General features: G+C 42.6%; 1 protein-coding gene across 2 annotated transcripts in view; it reads left to right on the top strand.

The window, feature by feature from the left end:
* Positions 1-12,331, top strand: part of WWOX (WW domain containing oxidoreductase) — a 913,630-nt gene that overhangs the window by 742,669 nt on the left and 158,630 nt on the right. The gene's annotated exons all lie outside the window — the stretch shown is intronic.

Here is a 12,331-nt window from a genome sequence, read left to right as displayed (position 1 = left end):
CTATGCAACTCTGCCCTTATAGTGCAAAAACAGCCATAATATATCAATTAGTGAGCTAGACTGTGCCCCAATAAAACTTTATTTATTAACACTGAAATTGGAATTTCATGTGTCATGAAATTATATTCTTCTTTTGATTTTTTTTTGGGGGAGGAGTGGGTATAGCCATTCTATAAAAGCCTTTGAGTCTTTTGTTATCACAAGTTTTGATTTGGATGCTTCCAAGTCCTTTATTTGCATAGCAAGTCACTGGTGGGCTGTACATAAACAGGCTGAATTTGGTAGGCTGAATTTGGCCAAGAGCCATAGTTTGCTAAAGCCTAGCCTACGGGTTTGATATGTAAAGTAGTAAAAATAAAAACCAGGTGAAATGTACTAAAATACATATTTGTAGGCCGAGGTATCCATAAAGGTTATGTATGTGGACTAAATATTTGGCTCTGAGTTTCCTGGTAGTCAAAGCAAAAAGGGAAACAAAGTCAGTTGCATAGTTTACTGGCCATCCAAGCAAAAAGATGTCAATTCCCCATGGTACGCAGAGGTACCATGACCTTCAAGGATCATCTGGGTTAAATATGATAAAAAAAAATTGATTTCATTGTCCATCATGGAGCCCCCACTCATTTTGCCGTTACCAAGGCTTATCTCAAAGTATTTGCTCTAGTTTGTGAAATCAACAATCAGCTATCTTCTGGTCATTGTAATGGTGTAAATTATATCTGACATTTTTTAATCAAATCTAGTCATGCTCTGGAACCAAAGCCAAATAGTGTTCCGTAAACATCACGATTTGTCAGTAATCAATGTGATTTGTATAATTTGTGAGTGATCAGATACTTTATCCAAAAGCAGATTATTGACTTTCATGCCTATCTTGGGAGAAATTGCCACTTGGTCTGTGTCTACAGAGACCCAAGAGAAGAGATTTGACAATGGTCTGATTAATTGAATCAGTGGTTTGGGGGAGTAGGCTGTCTGTATTGATCCAATTAAATAGATAATTGTCAGAATTGAGGTCATGTCTATAAGACACCACCATTTCAAAGCCAAAGCGATTGTTTCAAATATATAAGGCTCACCCAATCAATGTGGGCTGCCTCGTCTACATTGAAATCAACCAGAAAGTGATTGATTCTATAGAGCTATAAACCGGGGTCTTTCCTATTTTTAGCAAATAGCTATGTGCTAAATACAGTGCTTTGAATCTGTGTACCCTATAGTCCCGAGGGCAGTGATTCATTATGCAAATAAGGGGGGGTGGAAATATCCAAATCAAAAGTTAGAATGACACAAGAGTCAAAATAGTCCCTTTTAGGGAAAAAAACAAAAACAGAAGAAGGCAAGCTTTCTATCCTCCATATCTGTGAGCTCAGGAAACAGCTGCACACATGTATTGGATAAACAGGGGACTTCATCTTCTCTTAGGGTGTGATTGTGTTGCAGGTGCACTGAGGGGCAGACTCTAGCTCTAGTTAATCAAGTGGAAAAAGGAAAGGGAAAAGGAAGAAGGCATCAGATTCAAAACCCAGTCTCACCGCTAGCTAGCTGGTGGCTTTAGGCAAGTTAGGTAACCTCTCTGATCCTCAATGTTTTCCTCTAACTGAAGATGCTCAATATACTTACTCCATTGCATAGTTGTGTCCATATCAAGGACACAGTCAAGGTTGTTTAGCCTCCCACTTCCCTACTGATCCCCACAGAGGAGAAGAATTAGTAGCTGACATTTCTCATCTGAAATGTAGCAAAAGGCCGGCCTTTCTTATCTCACCTGCACTATAGCAGTTACTGTTGACCGGACAATTGAGGAACACCTGCCACCTGCTAGCTGTGTCACAATAAGCAATACCTTCATTTCTGTGTGCCTCAGTTTCTCCATTTATAAAATGGGGATGATAATAATCCCTGCTGTAGGTAGTTTGGAGGATTAAATGCATCGATAACACAGGTACAGCATTAAAAGAGGCCAGGCATAAAGAAAATGGTCTATAAATTCTAGCTATTATTATCATCCTTTTTTATTAATAAATCATCATTCAAGTTTCCTGGGAAGAAAGAGAGAGATGGGCAGGGGAACATTTCAGGCAAATGAGGTAATAAAATCAACAGACAAAAAAAACGGGAAATCACTGTAATGAAAAGCTATGTGATAAAAAGGAGGGTGTTGATGTCTGGATTCTTGCATCTTCTTAGACGTCGAGTGGATACTTCTTTGCAACCCCTGTTTTGGAGTTTCTCTGAAACCCAGTGGCCACTTTTAGGTTTGATGTGTTTAATGCTACCATAAAAGTCTAAAAAGCAGATAGCTTGCTGTTAATAGATTTTTTTTTAAGTGAAGGAATATGTTAATGAGCTTAGCTTGACAGGGAGCTAAGGGAATTCTTGACATCAAATGGTGGGGGACTAAATAGGTAACCCCAAGTTGTTTAGTGAGGCTAGAAGACCAATGGGGTAGAGAAGCTTCAGAAACTTGTTCTCAGGGAGGGCAGAAAATTGTTTGTTTGTTTGTTTGTTTGTCCCATTCGAAGTTGTATCTATAATGCTAATCCAGTGCTTGGCACATAAAAAGTGTTTATTATATATTTGTTGAATGAATGAATGAATTAATGAAAATGAATGAATGAATGAATGAATGAATGATACGTCTGTAAAGACAATGAAAAGCCATCCTGCAGATCTGTGAGCAGCAAAACATTTTTTAGGCACTTTGCCTTCTTTTGGTTGACATTCTTGGAATATTTGAGCGCCACAGTCACCAGAGTAATGGGTGTAGGATGGAAGCTGAGAGACACAGGGGCCCTGTGTGAAGCTCACACTTTATTCATGGCTCTTCACCATTTTTGTGCAATGACAACCTTGGGCACCTAATGGAACCTACAGACCCCTTTTCAGAGTGATGTTTTTAAATGCATAAAATAAAATGCACAGGATCACAAAAGAAAGCAATTGTATTGAAATACAGTCATCAAACTATGAAAACATACGATCTAGTGATAAATACTCTTCCTAATCAGCCTATTAAATAACACATCTAGTGGTGGGGCTATTACCTGCTCATTATCAAAGAAGTGGGTGAAAATGCTATTTTTGAGATACCAGTTACAACTCTCATTTTCTACGAAAATACTCATTATTTTTATTATTTTTATTGTGACAAATTCACAGGTACTTGTAACATTATAGCAGTTTGTTTCCTAAATGAAAGAAATAGTAAATTTCAGTTAGGAGTTGGTGAAAATCAAGGTGTAATATTTTGTCCCACCGAGTACACCCCTCTGTCTCTAAAACTGTACCTGCAGACACTTCACATAAAGGACCCTGAGGTCGTTTACACTTGTTCCATAATAATAAAGTGTTGGGAGGGAATGGGCACTAGGTGCCAGGGCATAGGGGCAGGTGGAGGTTTCCTGGAGCCAGGATCACGTGGGGACAAGATGAGTATCCTGGTCCAGGGTTCTCTGAGAGCAAATTCCTGCATGGGAAGTTCTTATTGAGGGAGCACAGTAAGTGTTGCCTAAATGACAGTGATTCTTTATTGACTGGCTCTGATACATGAGTAGGAGGGGGACAGGCAAAGCCAAAGAGGGTTGGGGATGATGGGAACCTCGGATTCAAAGACAGCAAAGGGCTAAAACAAGCCAGGGAGCTCCAAGGGAGAGAGGGGACAAGCCAAGGACCTCCGGGGAGCTCCAAGCTCTAAGGACGGAGCTTGAGGCTGTCATCAGTAATCCCGTGCACTCAGAGGGCAAGTGCCAGAGACACATGGGCTACTGTGGAAAGCTTGCTCTTATGCCCATGAAGGGGGCAGATTGGGGGGGAAGAGAACCTTCCAGCAGTGGGCCCCACAGCAGCCCCAGTCAGCATCAAGCCTATTGGCTTATCTATAATTGTTTGGACATGTCCCAGGAACTAGTAAATAAAGCTGTCTGCTTTAAAGTTTGTCCCGGTGCCCTTTTACAGCCTTTCCTCCTAGGAGCTGAGTCCCATTATATTCTGAAAGCATATGTTCCCGACGATTGTTCATTCTCTTTCCAATAATATCTTTGCAGGACAAAGAGGAACGGGGAAGGGAACATACTTTCAGGATGTCAGTCCCAGTTTTAATTACAAGTGTTCGTGGCTCTGGCATTCATGTAATTGGGGGGCTGATTTATGCCAAATAATAAGCACTGATGTGAGGGGCTGGAGCCCAAGAGAGAGGGAAGGCCAAGCAGAGGCAGCAGCTCCCCCCACCAAGCCCGGAAGCGTGGCGGCACATGTCAGCGGCTTTTCTCAGAAGCAGCCAGGGGCCAGGTGGAAAGGCTGGCTCTGGAGAAGGAGGCCCTGCTTTGCACTTTCTCGCTTTTGTGACCTTTCAGCAAGGTAGTTCCCTTCTCTGAACATCAATGCCCTCATCTAAAAAATGCATCCAGTAATAAAACCAGTGGTGTAGGGTTTTTCAGGATTCAATACGATAATGCAAATAAAGAGTTTAGCCTCCTGCCCAGTATTCAGTGAGCACTCAGTGCTGTTGGCTTATGGCAGAAGAAACAGTCACACCTGCAACAACCACAATGGCTATAGCTACAAGCCATGTTCAACTGTGCATTCGGTTCAGCTCAAGGAGAAGAGGGAATGTGCTCAGGGGCTTTTTCATTAGATACATAGTGCACCTCATGGAAAGGAACTGGAGAAGAACATAACCATCCATCTCCTTGAAGTCTGTCAAGCACTAAGATACAAGATATTCTCTCTTTGCACGTATGCGTTCGTTGCATTTCTCTTCTGGATTCCGAATGTGTTATGGAGCCCCGATCAGCTTTCAGCATCCTCTCCATATAACTGGAAGAGATGAGGCCTGTGAACGATTTCCTTCAGTGATTTACTCAGTGGTGCCTTGGAGTCCCAGAGGCCAAACGAGTTGGGGGTAGAGGGGGACTCAGAGTGGAAAGCTCATCCCAAAGTGCTCAGGTTGCATCCAGCGTGATTGCTGGCTGGGAGATGAGACCCTCACAGAAGGGCCTCCTGCAAGGTCTGAAAAGGCCAGTGAGCACCTGGCACAGGCAAAATACATTAGAAAGGAATGAGATTCTGACACATGCCACCACATGGAGGAACCTCAAAAACATCATGGTAAGTGAAGGAAGCCAGACACAAAAGATCACGTATTATATGATTCCATGTATATGAAAGAATAGGCAAAGCCATAGACAGAAAGTAGATTAGTGGTTGCCAGGGATGGGGCGGGGGGAGTGGGAGTGAGTGCTAATGGATATGGGGTTTCTTTGGGGGATGATGAAAATGTCTGGAATTAACTAGTGGTGACAGTTGCACACCCTGGTGAATACACGACAACTACTCAACTATATACACGTTAAAAGAATGAATTTTATGGTATGTGAATTATATCTCAATTTTTTAAAAGAAAGGCATGTGTGGGTGAGGCTGCCAGTGCTTGCCCTCCTAGTCACGAAAAATGCCCCCAACTGGAGACTCTGAAAGGGCCCATCCAGACCTTGAGGTTGCTGGTCCTGGAGAGGACGTGAATAAGGGTGCATGTGGGTAGGTGTGCGTTTGCACACCCGTGCTCTTGGCAGCTAGTTGGTTGCTTATCCGACCGCCCCCCTTCCCCACCCCATGGAGAAGACCATCCGTGCAACCAGAGACATGTAGCAAATGTGCCCATGAATACGAAGCCGCCATCTGGGGTGGAGGCAGGGCACTGGTTCAGGAACATTCCTCTTGGGAACGGCCCAGTGCAGCACTTGCAGTTTCAAGGGGAGTGAAACTCCCCATTTCTTTAGCAGTATATCTTTTTCTGTGCTTCAGTCTCTCTGCCCTTCATCAACTCTTACCTGCCCCAGGGCCTTTGCCCATCCCCTGCCCGGGATGCTCTTTCCCTTCCACCATTCTAATAATCCTTCAGCTCTCAGCCCAAACATCACATCTTCTGAGATGTCCTGCCAAACTCACCTGTCCAGGGCAGTCTCCTTTGTTATGGCCTCTTTTAGAACCTTTCTTTCCTGTCATTTATTCCAGTTGGCAATGACGCACTTGTCCATGAGATCCTTGGTCAATATTCATCTTCTGCTCCAGACGGCACTCTCCATCTAGAAAGAACGATGCATGCTTTTGCGTGCTCTCTTACCTCTAGGAGATAGTACAGTGCCTGGCACCTAGTATGCTTTCAGTAAAAGTTTGATGACCAGTGAGTGACTAAGGAAGGGTTATAGTCACACAGATGGTTGGTGGTGGTACTTAGAAGAAAATGTAACTTCTATACAAAATGAAAACTCACAGCATTCTCCATAGTATTATAATGCTTCATTCTTTTATTAAGTGAGAGGCAAGGAGAAAGGCCATTTTCTATAGTCTATCCCATAGGCCTCCCTCCCTCCTGTTTTGTACCGAATCTATTGATACTAAGAAGAGCTTTCCGCTGAGTAAGGGCAGATAAGTTCTGTCTATCTTCATTTTGGTAAACCCAATCCCCCGACAGAACATTCAGTGACATTCAATAGCGGTCTCTTTTGGACTTGCAGCCTAAATGACAGGAGTCTGCAAATGTCTTCCTTTTGAGTCCTGTGGATTTGATCACTCTTGCAGTCAGGCTTTCAAAAGGAATACCACCTGGAAGATATGTATCCCCTCATTGATTCTCCAAAGAGAAGTAATGACTCATGCCTTTATGTGGGAAGAAGAAGCATTTCTGAGAATGGGTTTGTGGTTGTCGAGTGTCTTTTCATACCCCTGGCCATCTGGCAGAAATGGCACACATCTTAGAGTCAGGACACAATAATACCTCCGTGTTTGAGTCAAGGTAGGAAGTTCACTTTATTCTCCTTGGTGTCCCCAATACTTGGGTGACATTCTGACTGTCTTCTTAAGCATGTCCAAACTATAGCTGCAAGTAGTCCAGTAGTTGTACCTGCAGTTTCACAGAAAACACAAGGCAGAGAGCAGAATGCTTCTCTATGGTATTTCCTGCGTCCATAGACGAGTTACTAAATCCCTACTAGTGTCGTAAAGAGCTGATGAGAAAGCTCATATCATAGGCTGCAATCTATTGTTTTCTTCACCTTTCCCTCCCTTTCTTCCTCTCTCCTTCACCCCTTTCTTTTCTTCCTTTTTGCCTTCCTCTCTCCTTCCTTTCCTCCTTCCCTTCTCATTTCACCAAAATTTTTTTCTGATATTTTTAACTGAATTAACAGGTTTTTTTGTTGTTGTTGTTGTTGGGTTTTTTTTTAGTTTTTTTTTTAATGTGCTTCATTATGTGTTTCTTTTAGCATCACACATGTGCCCCCAATAGAAGGCAGGGTGAATAAATCCATATTCTAAGCTTTTTTCCTCAAGAGTAGATTTAGAATTTAATTTTTTCTTATGTTATCCAGACAGTTATATTTGTTTTCTTGCATAGATGCAGGCAAACGGTTTTTCCAGTGTTAAAACCAACCTATATCACAAAAGTATTCTGAAAGCTGGTGAGAGACTGCTTCACAGTTTCCTGAACCACTCGGAGCAATGTCCCATGTAAATTTATAACCTCCAGCAGTGAAGTTAGGGAGGAAAACATACCTACTACCTATATGGATGTATTTGAACCTTGGAATATTCACCATGTTCTTGAACGGTAAGCACAAGAAAAGTCATATTTGAGGGTAACCTGCCAAAAGATTGCTTATCCTGGAAACAAATTTTAAGTGGTGCAGCAAAACGTGTCCTTTAGCTGGAGACACCAGGCTAGAACTTTGGGTAGAGGCGCATAAGAGAACTTTGCCCCACCGCATCCATCACAGCTGGCGCAGCTCAATCCCACATGTTTTGGTTTTCCTGCGAGAACTGGACATTTCTTACATCCTCAGTTATAAGATGGGAAAAAAAGATGCACATTAGCCACTGCAAAAAAGGCCTCTGAATTCCTCATTACACACAGTAAATCCAGACTGTCCCATGGCACTATTGTCAAATCATCTATGAACTCTTAAGGGGTTCTGATGTGCAATAAATTGATTTAGCTATAACTCATTTAAGTACTATTTTCTAATCTCGGGGAGGTAAAGGATGTTGAAAATGGAACAGGATACTCTTTAAACCTGTAGTAAAATGAAGCTATAAAAACTGTTTTCCTCTGTTGTAAGTTGTTTCCCCCAAAGTTAGGGCAATACACACACACACACACACACACACACACACACACACACACACACACACGAGATCTGACAATTAAGTTCGCGAACTTGTTGCAACGATGTTGTTAACCTTTTTTGATAATCGGAGGGATTATTCATTATGAATTTGTACCAACTGGACAAACAATTAACCAAGTTCACTGTTTTGAAGTTCTGAACATGCTGCGTGAAAGTCAGACGCCCTGAACTTTTGACCAACAATTCATGGCTCTTGCATCATGACAATGCATCAGCTCACACGGCACTGTCTGTGAGGGAATTTTCAGCCAGTAAACAAATAACTGTATTGGAACACCCTCCCTACTCACCTGATCTGGCCCCCAATGACTTCTTCTTTCCCCGAAGATAAAGGAAATTGAAAGGAAGACATTTTGATGACATTCAGGACATTAAGGGTAATACGATGACAACTCTGATGGCCATTCCAAAAAAAGAGTTCCAAAATGGCTTTGAAGGGTGGACTAGGTACTGGTGTCAGTGCATAGCTTCCCAAGGGGAGTACTTTGAAGGTGACCATGGTGATATTCAGCAGTGAGGTATGTAGTGCTTTTTCTAGGATGAGTTCACGATCTCAATTGTCTGACCGCGCGTGTGTGTATGTGTGTGTGTGTGTGTGTGTGTGTGTGTGTGTGTGTGTGTGTGTGGCTATATGTATAGAAGATCTTTTTATTAAAATATAGCTAACATACAATATTAGATTCAGGTGGACACCATAGTTATTCAACATTTGTATACCTAAAGAAGTGATCACCATAAGTCTAGCAACCATCTGACAACGTACCACGTTATCACAATATTATTGACTATATTCCCCATGCTGTATATTACACCCCCATGACTTATTTGTTTTATGCCTGGAAATTTGAACCTCTTATTCCCCTTCATCTTTCCCGTCCTTTTTAAATTTTTCAATTACATTTGACATTTAATATTATCTTATGTTAATTTCAGGTGTACAGCATAGTGGTTAGACATTTATATCATGTAAGAAATGATCCCCCTGACTAGTCTAGTACCCACCTGGCACTATACAAAACTATTACCATATTATTGACTATATTCCCTGTGTTGTACTTTACATCCCCATGACTATTTTGTAACTCAGTTTATACTTCTTAATCCCTTCACCTTTTTCACCCTGCCCCCCAACCCCCTCCAATCTATCACCCCGACAAATCTAGTACTCATCTGACACTGTATATAGTTATTAAAATATGATTGATTATATTCCTTATACTATACCCTACATTCCCATAACTATTGTGTAACAACCAATCTGTACTTCTTAATCCCTTCACCTTTTTCACTCACCCCCAAACCCCCTCCCATCTGGCAACTATCGATATGTTCGATGTATCTATGAGTTTGTTTCTGTTTTGTTTGTTAATTTTGTTCTTAGATTCCACATATAAGTGAAATCACCTTGCATCTGTCTTTTTCTGTCTGACATAGTCCACTCAGCATAATACCCTCCAAGTCCATCCATGCTGCCTCAGATGGCGAGAATCCTTTCCCTTTCCTGGCCAACCAATATTCCATTGCATCTATGTTCCACCTCCTCTTTATCCATTCTTCCATCCACAGAAACCCAGGCTACCTCCACATCTTGGCCATTGTAAACAGTGCTGCAGTGAATATATGGAAGCACACATCTCCTTGAAGTAGCATTTGGATTTCTTCAGATAAATACCCTGAAGTTGGGTTACTGGGTCCTCCTTTGTCTCTTGTTGTAGCCTGTTTTAAAATCCATTTTGTCTGGCATAAGTATTGCTACCCCAGCTTTCTTTCTTTCTTTTTTTTTTTTTTTTCAATTTCCATTTTCATGAAATTTCTTTTTTCATCACTTTACTTTCTGTGTGTGCCTTTCAATCAGAAGTTTCCTGTAGGCAGCATATGTAAGGATTTTGTTTTCCTCTCCATTCAGTCCTTCTATGTCTTTTAAGTGGAACATTTAATCTACTTATATTGAAAGTAATTGTTGATAGATATGTAGGTATTGTCATTTTATTATTTATAATTTTGACTTTTTGTTTTTGTCTCAAAGAAGTCCCTCTAACATTCCTTGTAATGGTGGTGATGAACTCCTTTAGCTTCTTCTTCTCTAGGACGGTCTTTATCTGTCCTTCGATTCTAAATGATAGCATTGCTGGGTAGAGTAGTCTTTATTGTAGTTCCTTGATTTTCATCACATTGAATATTTTGTGCCAGATCCTTCTGGCCTACAAAGTTTCTGTTGAGAAATCAGTTGACAATCTCATGGGAGTTCCCTTGTAAGTTACTAGTTGCCATTCTCTTGCTGCTTTTAGGATTCTTTCTTTGTCTTTAACCTTTGCCACTCTAATTATAATGAGAAATTATAAAGAAAATTTTTCAGTCATTGTTTCTTCAAATAGGTTCTCAATCCCTTGCTTTCTCTCTTCTTCTGCTACCCATAAGATGTGAATATTGTTATGCTTGATGTTGTCCTAGAGGTGTCTTAAATTCTCCTCATTTTCTTTGGATTCTCCTTTTTTTTTTTTTTTTTTGCTATTCCAATTGGGTGTTTTCTGCTACCTTATCTTCCAAATCGCTGATTCAATCCTCTGCTTCATCTAGTCTGCTGATGATTCCTTCTAGTGCATTCTGTAGTCTTCATTCTGAAGTAGTCTTTACTTCTGACTGGTTCTTTTTATGATTTCTATGTCCTTTTTCATGCTTGCTATCTCTGTTGAAATTCTCACTAAGTTCCTTGAGCATACTTATAACCACTCTTTTGAACTCTGTATCTGGTAGGTTGCTTGCCTCCGTTCAGTTTAGTGCTTTTTCTGGAATTTTCTCCTGTTCTTTCATGTGGGATATATTTCTTTGTTTCCTCATTTTGGCTGCCTCTCTATTTGTTTCTATGTATTAGGTAGATCTGCTATGTCTCCCAGTCTTGGCCGGGTGGCCTTATGTAGTAGGTGCCCTGTGGGGCCTTGGCACAGTCTCCCTGGTTACCTGCTTTGGGTGCTCCATGCGTGTCCCTTGTGTGGGTTATGCATGCCTCCTGTTATAGATGAGCCTTGGTTGCTATGGGCACGTCAGTGAGTGGGAATAACCCTCAGGCTGAATGGCTGTGGGTTTTGGCCACATCCACAGCTTACAGACTGCTGCGCAGGGGGCTTACCCCACTGAATGGGATTCACCCAGATGCCTGTTGAGACCGCCCTTCATGTGTGCCACTTGTGGGGCTAATCCGGCAGTGCTCTGCTGTCATCTGAAGCCAACCTCCAAGTATGTTCATTCTGGGGCCTCTTGCGCAGGGCTCTGGTGCAGGCCCAGGTCACCCACTGCCTGTGACTGGCTGGGGACTAGCTAGTAAGAGCTACAAAGTAATCCACGGTTGTTCACTGCTTGTGCGAGCCCTGGAAGCATGTGGGAGAGCTCACACTGCAAACTGAGGATGTCTTCCACCAATACCGGACTTGGAGTAGCTCCGCAAAATGGCAGGACACCCCAATGCCTGCTGCCACCAACCGACTCCCTTGATGTTCAGCCACTGATAAAGCCTTCTGTAGTACACAAGTTGGGTGAGGCAGGGTCTCAGTGAGTCACTAGAGTGGGAAGAGTGGTGGTCACCAATTTAATGTAAAATCTGGTTTGGTGCCAGTGGTGAGCCTGAAGCTACTCAGCAAAAGTCTCAGAGCACACTGAGGTTGCTTTTGCCTGCCTGGGGTCTGTCGGACTCTGATAGTTTTCCAAGAAAGAGTGCAATGTGGGTGGGACTGGCTTCTCTTGGAGAAAGTGCCTCCCAAGTTGGGGGAGTTGGGTGGGGCAGGGTCCCAGTGAGTCAGCAGAACAGAGCTGCAGAGCTCACCAGACCAATCAGATTCAGATTTTGCCGTAAGCGTAGGGGGCGGGCTCAACACACTAAAGATGGCGGCTGCCTGCCAGCTGCCTGTGAGGAGTTCCTTGCTCCTCCTCACAGGGAAATGGCGACTGCCCTCCAGCCCTCAACCCAAAGCAGCATACCTCAGTCTTGCCTGCGTATGTCTCCAACACCCCCAAGTTATTGTCCCTCCACTGGAGCTCAAGGTGAGTGCCTGGGAAGGAGAGAGGCTATGTGCGGGCCCTTTAAGAGGATGCCTGGGTTTCCTGCCATCTTCCATCCCACCTGCATGGTTGGAATCCCCGCTGTTTTTCACAAC

This window comes from Rhinolophus sinicus, linkage group LG11 (genome assembly GCF_036562045.2).
Source record: "Rhinolophus sinicus isolate RSC01 linkage group LG11, ASM3656204v1, whole genome shotgun sequence".
Classification (NCBI taxonomy): domain Eukaryota; kingdom Metazoa; phylum Chordata; class Mammalia; order Chiroptera; family Rhinolophidae; genus Rhinolophus; species Rhinolophus sinicus.
Note: the sequence above shows the minus strand (reverse complement) of the source record. Positions and strands in the feature narration are given on the sequence as shown.